The following is a 12,492-nucleotide window of genomic DNA, read 5'->3' on the forward strand; positions in this document are numbered from 1 at the left end:
AAGCAAAATGGCCTCACCTTATGGCTAGTTAGGCTTTTTCTCTCCAAAGCGGAACCTTTGCTCTGAGCGTGGCTTTGAGAAAGATATTCAGCTTAATGAACACATTAATTAGAACCATAACTATTTATAAGATAATTAGAAACGAAGCACGGTAAACTGGGCTTTTCCTGCAATTAATGGAGGATTAATTACTGGAGGTAATGAAGTGGATTTTTAAATGCATTAAGGTGAAGTACAGAGATGTGCAAGGCTTTGTGATAGTTGCATAATTATTCCAGGCTGTTTGAGCGGAGCTCATATGAGATCGCTAATAAGCATCATTGCATCATTATGTATGCACTTAAAAAGACTTACCACCAAAATGACTGCCTAATTATTTCTAATTGGCAGGAGTCTGTGTAGTCATTGAGCTGTTTGTAGCCATTTTAAGGTTCATTTAACTATCCTTGGGGCCATGTGATAGATGGAAAAAAGCTCCCACTGCACGCCGGCCTTGGCTGGCGCCGTTAATCAATTTAGGTGGGCTTCGGTTTGAAATGCATTTGCTCATGCAGAGGTCAAAACCCAAAGTAGTCCAAGCAAAGTTTGGCTTTTTGAAGCCACTTGACTGTATTCATTAGCAATTAGTAAAATAATTGTGTCTGTCGCTATATTTGGTTTTCCATATGACTGGGTATTCTTTCATCACCGGCCCTTCTTACAGCATATTAGCTTCACTGGAAACCAAATATCCTTCCAACAGACCTTTTTAGCGACTTCAGTGCGGCGGCATATGTTCCGATATCCCACCTTTCTTCATTCATTTGTTCGCTTCAACGCCGCGCGACGTTTCAACGCCGTCCTCTAATTTGCTCCCGATTGATTGCCGAGGGAAAGTTTCTACCCAAGGACAACATTTTAGGGCTTTTAAGGGTATCTCGGAGGAATTAGTCATTAAGCATGAAGAGGGGAAGCGAGTAGGAGTCGAATGGAATGCTGGTGTTTCCCCGAGTTTTGGAGTTGGAGACATTATCTCCAAGATGCTGCCAGCAAAAGGACGTCCCCCGGCAGAAGAAAACCCCATAATAATCACATTGTTTCAAAACTCATTCTTGAACGTCAGTGCGCTGGTTCTGTCAATAATTACAGCAGAAACGTTGTGGATATCACTGGAAAATGACCTTTTTGAGCCGTTCTAATTAGGATGTAGTTATTTTATCTGCCTCTGTCAGATTTAATGTGACATCCCATTAGGTAAGCGTCTGTGAAAGTTTTCAATGAGCGCGTTGTCCCGTTGAACGTAATCATAACCATCTGTGGGATGCTGTCAACGTACAGAAACCATTCATATAGCTTAAGAAAACACTGGTGAGCAAATTGTAGGCTAATAAAATAAAGGTCAGCTTTGCCATTTTTGCTACAAAAACGTGGTTCTAGTAGTTTAATATTAAGACATAAGTTGAAGAAAATCATTATGGTTGAAGTGTAAGATTGGCTGAAAGTAGTTACTCATTTTAAAAAGCAAAAAAAAAGTAAATTATTCATGGAATATTAGTGCAAATAACAGATAAGGGGTTAAAGTGAGTGAATTGGAGCATAAACTAAAATATAAACTAGTTCAGTTTTAATTTTGAGACTTTTATAATGGTGATCTCGGAGAAGATCACTTTTGTAAACAAGAGACAGCAAACGCTACATAAAGTACCAATAGCTTTTCTTATTGAAACTCATTAGGAGTTTTACTTAGTGAAGTCCCATAAAATCCGTGGTAATGGAAATGCTGCTCTGTAGGTTATCAAAACTGTTCCTAGGAAATACGCTTTAGAATGGAACAGCAGTTTTAATCTGCCTTTGAACTTTCTGATGGATTGTGTCGGAAATTCTGGTGTTAGTCACAACTGCAACTGCTGCTGCGTGTGTTTGCCTTTGATGTGGGCTCGCAGTGCAACGGGAGTCGCATCAGAATCGCTGTCGTGTTATAGAACTATTCCCAGTGAGAGCTTTAAGCGCACGTTTGTGCAAGTACCAAATCTCACTGGCTGGTTTATGTTGAATTTGGGGTTCTGAGTGGAGCCCGTGGCCAAGCTGGCTCTCTGAAGTCTGTCCCTGTCTGAATGTCCCCGTCCCTGCAGACGGGAGGGGAAAATGGGGACAGACTTTGAGCAGGGCCTGTTGTGACAGGACAAGGGGTGATGGTTTAAACTCAAGGAGGGAGATTCAGGCTGGACACGAGGAGGAAATTGTTGCCCTGAGGGTGGTGAGAGCCTGGCCCAGGTTGGCCAGAGAGGTGGTGGCTGAACCATCCCTGGAGACATCCCAGGCCAGGCTGGACGGGGCTCTGAGCACCCTGAGCTGGTGCAGATGTCCCTGTCATGGCACTGGATGAGCTGGGAAGGTCCCTCCAGCCCAGACCATCCTGTGATTCTGTGAAAATGTGACTGAGCTGTTTTCATTGACATGTAGTTTATAATTTTATACCTCATTTTTGACTAAGAAAACATAATTTCTGCAGATTAGAGCTGTCAATCTTTTGTGAACTCTCTCATGTGCTTTATTTCAACCGTCTCCCTTTGCTGTGTCTTGGCTGGTGACCCCTGAGGCTGAGCTGTCCGCTCAGGGTACACTTGTTGTTGAGGAATCAATAGAATTTTGATTTCCTTAAGGTTTGAACTGGGGGATGTTAAATAACTCTTGGTTTGTTTGTTTTGCTTCCCCTCTGAAAATGAGTCAAAAATGGCCAAATGGTGTTATTATCCGCTGCTGTTTCTTAAGCTCCATTCTGAGTGTTGTGATATACGCTACTGTTAACAAATAAATGATAGAACAAATAAGCGATAGACCAAACAAAAGGTGTTAATGCCATTCGTGCCCTGAATCTTTTGCTTCATTTGTGAAAAGTTCCAAGGCTTTTAAAAACAAAAACCAAACTGTCCATTCCTCAAAAATGTGACTATACGGAGAATGTATATGGGTTTTGTTCATGACTCTGCTTTGTGTGTTATTTTTCATGGGGAGGCAGCCAACAGCTGCTGGAACGGCAAAGGGGGAATCTGGGAAATGGCAAATGCAGGTGAATCTCGAGCAAGCCTTCAGTTCAAATTATCCTCTGTTTATTCTCTGTTATTTATTCCAAGTCGGGTGGTTGTTTTTCCTTAAGTCTTTGACACAGAGAATTTTAACTATCAAGTTGGAAAGAAGGGTCCTTATTTCAGTAGATCCCTTGCAGTAAGCTGGTACCGTCACAAGATTGGTGCATCTTATGAAGCCGAAGCTTTGTAACCAAAATTACCAAGTTTCTCGTACGTTACAACTGTGAGTGCAATAGATGGTTAGAGATGATATTGTCCCATCTGGGGGCTGGAATAGCTCAATTGCCTGTGGTTATTCAATGTGCTCTTACATTCAAACCCTTAGTGTGCCGCCTGCGCTGGCTGTGAGTGTTCTAAATAGAATTTCAGCCCTGAAGACGCGGTAGTTTGGTTGGTGGCAGGAAACGGGGCAAAAAGCACAATTGGGGTGGTGGAGAATGGAATAGGTGCTGTCAGGGGCTCCTTGCGGAGCCGGGGGGGCCGCGCCGTGCTGGGCGGGCATCGTTTCACGATTGTGCTGTACTTTGTGAGGTTTTGTTATTATGCTTTAAACCAAAAACGAAGTTTAGAAGAGAATTCCATGGTAAAACTTAAGAATCTTATTTCCACAAAGGCATAGCTATATAGAAATCGTGTTGAGTTCTAATTGATCTTTGTTACCTGTTTAAATGGGGGCTAAGATCGATGAGTTTGGGATCGGTGTCATCAATTGATCAGAACAGTTTGAGGTATAATAAGTAGTTTTGTTGCTTTACGTATTTTTTTTTAAACAATTTTTTTGTTGTTTCTCTTTTGGATGTGTTTGATCTTGCAATATTTTATGTAGCAGTTGCGGGTTCCATGATGAAAACATTTTTTTTTTTTTAATACTAAATTTTCAGAATTTCTTTCCTGCCCCTTCCTTGGAGTTTTTAACGAGTTGTTAGAGTCGTGGTTTGGGAATCTATACAAGGTATTTGTTTCTAAGGACAAGCACGTGCTTTAATATTAAAGCAGGTTTTTCGGCTATTCAACTGGTAGTGCAACTCCCTGCAGCGTTGGCGAATGAGAAATGCCAAGATGGTTTATTTTCTGTTGGTTCCAGTTTGGATCCGCGCTGGCGCTTCTTTCTGGTTCCAGTGGTGACAATGACGGTGCCGTGATGCTCTGGCTTGGTGGCTTTTTCAAGTTATGAGAACACTTGGTGTCCCAGGGTGTCAGTTGATTTCAAGCATCTCTTTGGGTAATTCCGTTCAGCTGTCTGGTATCTCTTTGTGGATTTAAGTACACATAAATATTATAGCATCTTTAAGCTTGAGTTGTGATTAAAGCCTCATTCTTAGGTGTTTTACAATCACAAAAAAATAAACCAGTCAAAGAGAGACACAAGAACAGGACTTACCTGTAACTAATTTGAACTCGGGGGCTCCAGGGAACCGAAAAATTCAACCTTGAAATCTCACATTTATGTTCCTTAACTTCTTAACATAATATCAGAGGTGTTGTCAAATTTACAACAAATAATTACCTGGATGGTGATTCCATCTGGAAGATGGATTTGACCTCGTTTCGTTGCTGTGTGATACATCCAGGTCTTCCTGCCGCAGCAGATGCGGAGTCACCGACGCCTGCACGATGTGGAAACAAAGAGTTTGGTGTATTTATTGAGGGTCCTGAAAGTGAGCTGGGCCCTTGTTTTGAAAATAAATTCCAGCTGTATCGCAAGGAGAAAACCCGCCTGATGAAATAAAAGCCTGATGAATTTCCTTGCTAATAGAATGTTACCTTATTTATTCACATAGAATTCACGTTTTGCCATTGTTTTTTTTTTTTTTTTTAAGAATGTGAAAAAGATCTAAAATGCCTTTAGTGCAGGGTTAGGTGATCAAAAGGAACAGGAATTCCACAGGCTGGCGTCTCCGGTGCCCAAGGAGCAGCTGTTGGGCTTTGGCCTCACCCTACTCAAGTGGCTTCTTGGGTGAGCAGAAGACAAGCTGCATAGTCTCATCTGATCTGAGCTTTTTAGGTTTGTTAACAGATTACTGGAATAACAATTACTTCTCTTATCAACCTTAAATTTGGTTTTCTATAGAAGTTAATACATAGTATATATTCAGCTGTGTATGTTTGTGTATGTGTTTTTATGCCCTAGAACTGCTTTGGATGAGAAAGGATGGGGAACCGGAGGGGTGGTTTATTTAGTTTATTTAGCAGCCAAGACAGTATCATAACTTCTGTTTCTTTGTTATTTTATTACCTAAAGGTCATTACAACTAAATTACAGGGTTTTTTTTCCGCTCAGTCATGAGGTGGCTACATGAATCATAGAATCATTTTGGTAGGAAAAGATCTTTAAAATCATTGAGTTCAACTCAACATTGCCAAGTCCACCTCTAAACTTTGTCCCTGAGAACCTCAGCTCCGTGTCCTTCAAACCCCTCCTGGGATGGTGACTCAATTTTTGAGTCAGTCTCTAGGAAAAGAGAGATCCGAGAGGAACTCACTTCATGGAAAAGCAGATGTGTTCTTACACTGACAGTCCTAATTTAAGGTGAAATCTTAGTGACGAGAGGCAGTTCAGAGTCTTCACGCAGATGAACGAGGGAAATGAATGATGTGCCGTGTTTCCCCCTAGTGAAGATGAGGCCGAGGATCCTCAGCTCCTTTGGACCAGTGGTGTCGAGAGCAATTGGTGACCTCGGTGTGAGCTAAAGGGGTGAAGAGGGGGAGAATCCCCCCATGGCAATTCATCACCCTGCCTGTGGCCGCCCCTGATCCCACCGGCCTCCCTCTGCATGGAAAAGCCTCTTGAAAAATAGCGTCGATGGTTTTCCGTGCTGATCGCAAAAATAACGTGCATCCAATAAGGCAGCAGTTAGTGTATGTATTATACTTCCATAGGGATCTGCAGGGTGCATCTGGCCTTCTCCAGCAGATCACACTTGTGTGTGCAAGGAGACGCTCCTCAAGTGAGCCATGGGTGAAGGGAGAAAGCAAAGGTGGTACACAGCTCAGTGTAAGGAGCTGTCTTAGACATTTTGGGAAGGCACATCAACAAAAATTATTTATCTCTGTGCCTGAATAGCAGCTGTTTAATCTATGATTTAGAATCATACAATACTTTGGGTTGGATAGTTGGGTCATAGTCAGCTGCTCTTATCACTCATTCCTTAGGCAAGGGCTTCTGCCCCAAGTCTCTGAGCAAAGGACTGCTGACACAAAGCTCAGCTTAAGTAGACTCGATGTGTTTCTGCAGTCGACTCTTTTCTGTGGGTCGATCTGTGGGTTTTCCAGCAGCGTGGCGGTGATGCGGGTGTGCTCAACTGGAGATACACCATACGCTCGGCTCTGGAGCTTGAGCCTTTCAGCTGCTCCAAGGATACTCTTGGTAGGAGAGTCAATGTGTTGTGGCAAAGGCAGCCCTTGGGTCCTCTTTGGGAGGGAGAAGAGGCAGAGCAGCAGGTTGTTGGCTGGAGACGTGGCCCAAACAGGCTGCTCCAGGATGACCCACACCAAAGGCAGTGGCTTCCCTGCTCTTCTGGCTGCCTTTATGGACCGGTCAGCCCTAGTTTTCAGTAACTTAATTACAGCTTTGAGTATGGTTTCCTCAAACGTTTGATTATGTAATTAATGTCATGTATAGGTGGAGAATTGGTTATTACTGAGCTAAGTTGGTGCTTGTAGCTGGTGAACCCACTGTCTCAGTTCTGTGAAGCGTCTTCTTGATTGTCCCCGTCACTGCTTGTACTTCACCCTGCGTTTCCCTGGCGCTGTGGATGATATTGGTACTATGGTTCGTCCCCCCCTATTTTGTCACTTACCAAGTGTCTAAAGTGGCTTGGAGCAATTTCTTTTTCCTCGTCGCCCCACTCTCATTTCAGACTGAAAACCCGACTACTGCTTGTTTCACTTGCACTCACCTTACATTTAACAATAAATAAACCAACCATATTGTCATACAGATTATCTATATTTAACTTCCTCAAATGCATGCATTCTAAAATTGCAAACTGAAGTGTTTTATAGAGGTAACCATGTTCTCATTAAATATATATATAGTATTAATAATTTCTGCACTCCGAACAAGTGCAGTTGATGCTTGAAGTTATTTTACCTTCCCCAAGAACTTGTACCATGATTTTTATTCCTGTTAGTGACGCTGAGTTAAACAAGAAGCTTTCCCTTAATATGCTTTGAAAGAGAACATGTCGTCTTGCCGCAATTAGTTGTGCATTTGCACTCTGTCTTTATCATCAATATGAATAGCCAGGTTTGATGCAATCCAGTTGCGTTTCATTGTTTTCCCCCAGACTTTTGATTTATTGCCGAAGTATTAAAGAGGCATTAATTTGTTGGGTTTCGGTTGTGGCTATTGCGTTAATAATGATCTCATAAGGTTGTGTCAGCGGAGAGGGACGGGGCAGAATGCTGGGGAAGGGTTTGCGATCATCACTTCTCTCCAAACCTGACGCTCGTTTTCTCTTGGTCGAGCTGTCTTGTATTTGCCTTCTAATTCCCCCTTCCAGTTTCCAAAGTCCGTCTCGGTGACTGTTTTCAAATTGTAGTGTTTTGAAAAGATTAGATCGTACCTATAAGATATAGTTCAGTGCTTTAGTGCAATATAATTGGGGAAATACTAAACGACACTGACCTCATTTCCTTTAGAACAATGAAAATTAATAGTTTCACGTTTTATTAGGCTGATATTCCAGATGTAGTGTACATTTAATTAAGTGTAGTTTCCTTTTGGTTATGGTATGTGTATCTGCTTTTTGTCGCAAATTCTTTCTAGTTTTACAGTTTTCCACATGTTTTCTTTCACCATTTATGATTTTTTCAAAGCGGAGCTATAAGGATTTAAATCACTTTAGCATGCAGCAAAACAGTTCCCATTCAAACAATAAACGCCATTTTAAAAAGCCTTTAGATCTTCTGTCACTTCATAAATATAAATGTATAAAAACATTATGCAGTTGTAGTGCCCACCTGCTAATTAAATGCAGATTTCCTCAAACTTGTTTTAAAATCTGCTTATTTGTTTCAACTCTGTCTCTGTTCAGAATACATATGGCCCTTGTGAAACTAATTATGCTTATGGAGCAGCTGTTAAATTTAGTGCAACTAATTTTATCCAATATTTTACATTTTAATTGATTACCTGTGAAGAAATTAGCAAATTAACACTTATTGTGCAGCGGCTGAATGGGCTTTTATGGATACTTTCCATTTTTACAAGTGGACTAAGTGTTGATGGAATAAAGCCATTTCTTAGGGTTTTCGATGGGGAAGTTATCGGTGAGCCTCGATTATCTGGGGTGAGAATTTAGGGAGAGTGAGCGATGCCAAAGCATCTGTGTGTTCTGTAACTCGGACATGAAAAGCAGATTGGAAAGTAATAGCTTTTCACAGAATTTTGGTAACATATGGGCTTATCTGGATCTAAGAACTCTTTGAAGATCTTTGAACTTGACTAAATGACTTAACCTTTGCCTCGGTGGGTGGGTGTTTGCTGGGCTTGGGGGAAGGGCTGCGTGCTCCGGGTTCCTCCAATATTCCACAATTTGAACACTTTGGGACTTGCTTTAGTAGAAATAATCAGCATTGCTTTTATTTCTCAACAGTAACAAGTAGGAAAATCTCGATCCGTGGACTTGTGTTCTTGCTTACCCATGAATTCTTGGCACAGATGACTTCTCATCGCTCAAAAACTTACATCGTTATTTCCTATTCTATTTGCATTGCAAGATATTTTAATAGTAATTCATGGTAATGTACAGGTGGATCGGTTCATGCTACACGTGGCAATGTGCTGTAGCTCATTATGCACATTTAGTAGAGCTTAATTTTCACTTCATGAAATTATCTTCCACTGTCAAGAGCCTAATGGGTATGCTGGATTTAATACAGGCCTTATGGATGTTTGCGTGAAGTGTTCGTAAAACAGATATTTTAGGATTTGGGGGTTTTAGGCAAAGAAAGTATTAGAATGGGAAGGTTCTGTGGGGCTGCCGGCAGGACTTATTTTACCCTAGAAGATGAAATTGTTCCAGGGAATCATCCTGCGGAGATGGTTGGTTTGAAGCATTTAGTCTCTGTGCTTCCCCTGTTTCTTCAAAATGTGGTAAAACTACATAATGTGTCTTAACTCGTATCCACTAAGCTGTTGCTTAATATGGTTAAGCCAACTTATTTTAAATTTTTCATGCCTCTCTGCTTGTGTGAGAAATCCCTCCGATTTCTTCAGACTAGCAGAAGGCTTAAACAAGAGCTGAGATTCAGCTTAAGTTTAATAAAACTGTGTTGTCGTCGCCTAGTGGTTATTTGTAACAGTCCTCTGTTACTGTCGCTGTGGATGGATTAGGAAGGAGAAAAGTTAATACAAGGTAAGATTTTTCAACAGTAATCATGGCTGTACGATGTTAGAAACACAATAGTTACCCTGGTTTTAAAATGATTATCAGAATATACACTTTGGTAGCATTCAGGAATTGAGGGGACCGTGAACATTAGACTCTTTTTCCTCAGTTTTCCTTATTTGTTTCCCCCATTCGTGCCTGGGGTCAGTACATCTTGCTGGATTTTTGGAGTTGTGTTGCTTTGTTTGTGCTTTACAAATCCTGTTTGTAATCAGTGCAAGTACATACAATTAACTTCAGCAGAGTTGGCTTTAGTTGGGAAGACGCTCTGGAGCATCAAGGGAAAATAATAAAAAAATATATATTTGCAAAGAACTTGTACGGTGATAGAAGACCCAGACAAGTTTTTGGAGGAGGTCAGGCTGTGTCTGTGTGCGGATCGTCATGGGTCAGGGTGGCTGGGCTTTACTAAGCTGAGTCTAAAGAGTGGGTGCTGGGGGGCCTGGCTGCACCCCCAGGCTGCAGATGAACCTTGTGTGCAGCTTCGCTTCTGGAGAACGATGTGCAGGACAGACTCTGCGCGCTGGATCAAGTGCAGCGGGATGGACGAGATCTGTAGCAGTGGCCAAAAAAGCCACCAGCGTGCTGGGTTCTATTGGCACTGGTGTGGCCAGCAGGCCCAGGGCAGTGACTGGCCCTGTGCTGGGAGTGGGGAGGACAAACCGCGAATCCTGGGGCAGTTTTGGGCCCCTCGCAAGAAAGGCCTTGAGGTGCTGGAGCGAGTGGAGAGAAGGGAACGGAGCTGGTGAGGGGCTGGAGCACAAGTGTGATGGAGCGGCTGAGGGACCTGGGGGTTCAGCTGGAGAACAGGAGCTGAGGGGAGACCTTCTGATCTCTGAACTGCCTGAAAGGAGCTTGGAGCCAGGGGGGTCGGGCTCTGCTCCCCAGGAACAAGCGCCAGGAGCAGAGGAAACGGCCTCAAGTTGCGCCAGGGGAGGTTGAGGTTGGATTTAGGAACAATTTCTCCCCCAAAGGGCTGTGGGGCATTGGAACAGGCTGCCCAGGGCAGTGCTGGAGTCACCATCCCTGGAGGGTTGGACAGACGGACATGAGGTTCTCAGGACATGGGGCAGTGCCAGGGATGGGGAACGACTGGACTCAGTGATCTTGAGGGTCTCTTCCAACCTAAGTGCTTCTATGTTCTTTGCAATGTTTTCTGCGCTGTTTCCTCTGTAGATGCCCTAAACCAGGGCATTGCCCGCAGCCTGGGCTGCCGTCTGCAGCTGCACTTCACACCTGAGCTGCCCCGAAGACCCTTGTACGGGTGAGAACGTGTTACCTGAGCTAACGAGTCTGCCCAGAGGGAAGTTTTCTCTGCGTGAATTGTCGGTATCTGTGCTCTGGGCTGGTTTGCGGCCCAGATCAATGGCGCTGAGAATCAAGGGACAGACTGAACCAACGTGTCCTGCAGAGGTGGCCAGAACGTCACATTGTCGTTGAGGCTGTAATATCCCATTGACAGTCAGCTGCCTGCCTCACCTGCGTGACAGGGACAGCCTGTGTCAGCCGTTTTCTATACTGGTAAAACCCAAAGGATAAGCAATGATTAGGGATCGCTCTAAGCTAATTAATTTAATGGGTGCAAAAGTTTGTGAATGAAAGAACAGTGACAGCTGTAAAGAAAATGCTTATAGTTTGTCAATGCTGTTTAAGTGCATTATGACAAATTTGATGCAACAAATCTATTTCTAATTTTTAAAAGCCATTTTTCTGTGTATATATTATACCTGCCATTTGTTCTGCTTAAATGTGAACAAACAGAAATCTAGGGTTTGAGCATCCCGCTAATCGGAACTGAATTGGCTGTTATTTGCGCCTGTGAAAGGTGGACATGAAGTTAGGCTCAAATTTGAGCTGCGAAAGTAGGCCCTCTGGCAATTAATATTTTAGATTCGTTAGTTATTTCTGTTTGAAGGGCTATACCCTTGCATCAAATGAAGGTGATTTGTGTCGTTATAGGGCGGTTGGTTGGTTTGTTTTTTTTCTGACATTGCATTTTACCTGCGGAGTTTGTGGGAATCCATTGAGGAGTGACTGGCTGTAGGACAGTGATTTTTGCCAACCGGAAGATCTCGCATCCAGAACACTTTTAGGTCAAAACTTCCTCTACCTTAGGCCTTGAAGAATGGATTAATGCTTTTTAATTTGTGATGACATAATAAAAATCCCTTTTGCGCCAGAAAACGTTCTGTGGTTCGTAATACGCCGCTTAAGTGGTAATTTGATCTATTGTCTTAGTGCTCATAGTGTGAGCGATAATAGGAGATATTGGGTTGCAAGAGGTTCCATCTGCTGGAGGAAACACAAGCCGGGGTTCTGACCCCGGGCTGGTCCGAGGGGCTCGGTGGCCGTGACACGACGTTCGCCGGACGGATTCCAGACCCCATCACAACGTTCTTCCCAAATGTGATTTATAGCTTCATCTGGATGTGCTGTTTTCTTTTGCTTATTCAATTCTTGAGTCTTATTAAACAGTTGCTGCCTTTTAAATGGAGTGATCTCTTGTGTGTGATTTTGCCTTTAAAGGCCTTTGGAGTTTTGCACTCCAAGAGGTGCCGAATACATTTTTAATTCTGTTTTAAAAGTGTCCTTCCCCCCCAACCCTCTCAGTACTTAATGAAACTTTTCAATGAGGTGCCTTCAGATGTTTTATGATGTACGTTGTAATAGAAACTAATGCAAACTTGGTAATCATTATCTATGGCTACTCACCTACTGTAGAAACAATGTATTGATCCATGTTAAATTAGAAATTAATATTTAGAAAATAGGCTAAAAGAAATTCAGCAATAATGAGAAGTGGCTTTAGATACATATAGAAACAGTCATATTGTAATATTGGATCTTTTTTCATCCAAGTAGATCAGTAACAGCATAGATTTATTAGAGAGGAATGGATACCGAGGTTGAGAAGTGAGGATCCTGTAACCTGTGACCAAGAACCATGTCCCAGCACAAACCCTTGCACCCGTCTTCAGTTTCTTGTGCTATTGGGCCTGTAGGCCTGGGCTATTTATAGGCTATTTATA

General features: G+C 42.7%; 1 protein-coding gene across 3 annotated transcripts in view; it reads left to right on the plus strand.

Annotated features, from left to right (window-relative positions):
* The window catches only part of RSRC1 (arginine and serine rich coiled-coil 1), a 127,730-nt gene that overhangs the window by 18,401 nt on the left and 96,837 nt on the right, over positions 1-12,492 (plus strand). The window lies entirely within an intron of this gene.

The sequence above is a fragment of the Streptopelia decaocto genome (genome assembly GCF_964273445.1).
Source record: "Streptopelia decaocto genome assembly, chromosome: 6".
NCBI classification, from domain to species: Eukaryota; Metazoa; Chordata; class Aves; order Columbiformes; family Columbidae; genus Streptopelia; species Streptopelia decaocto.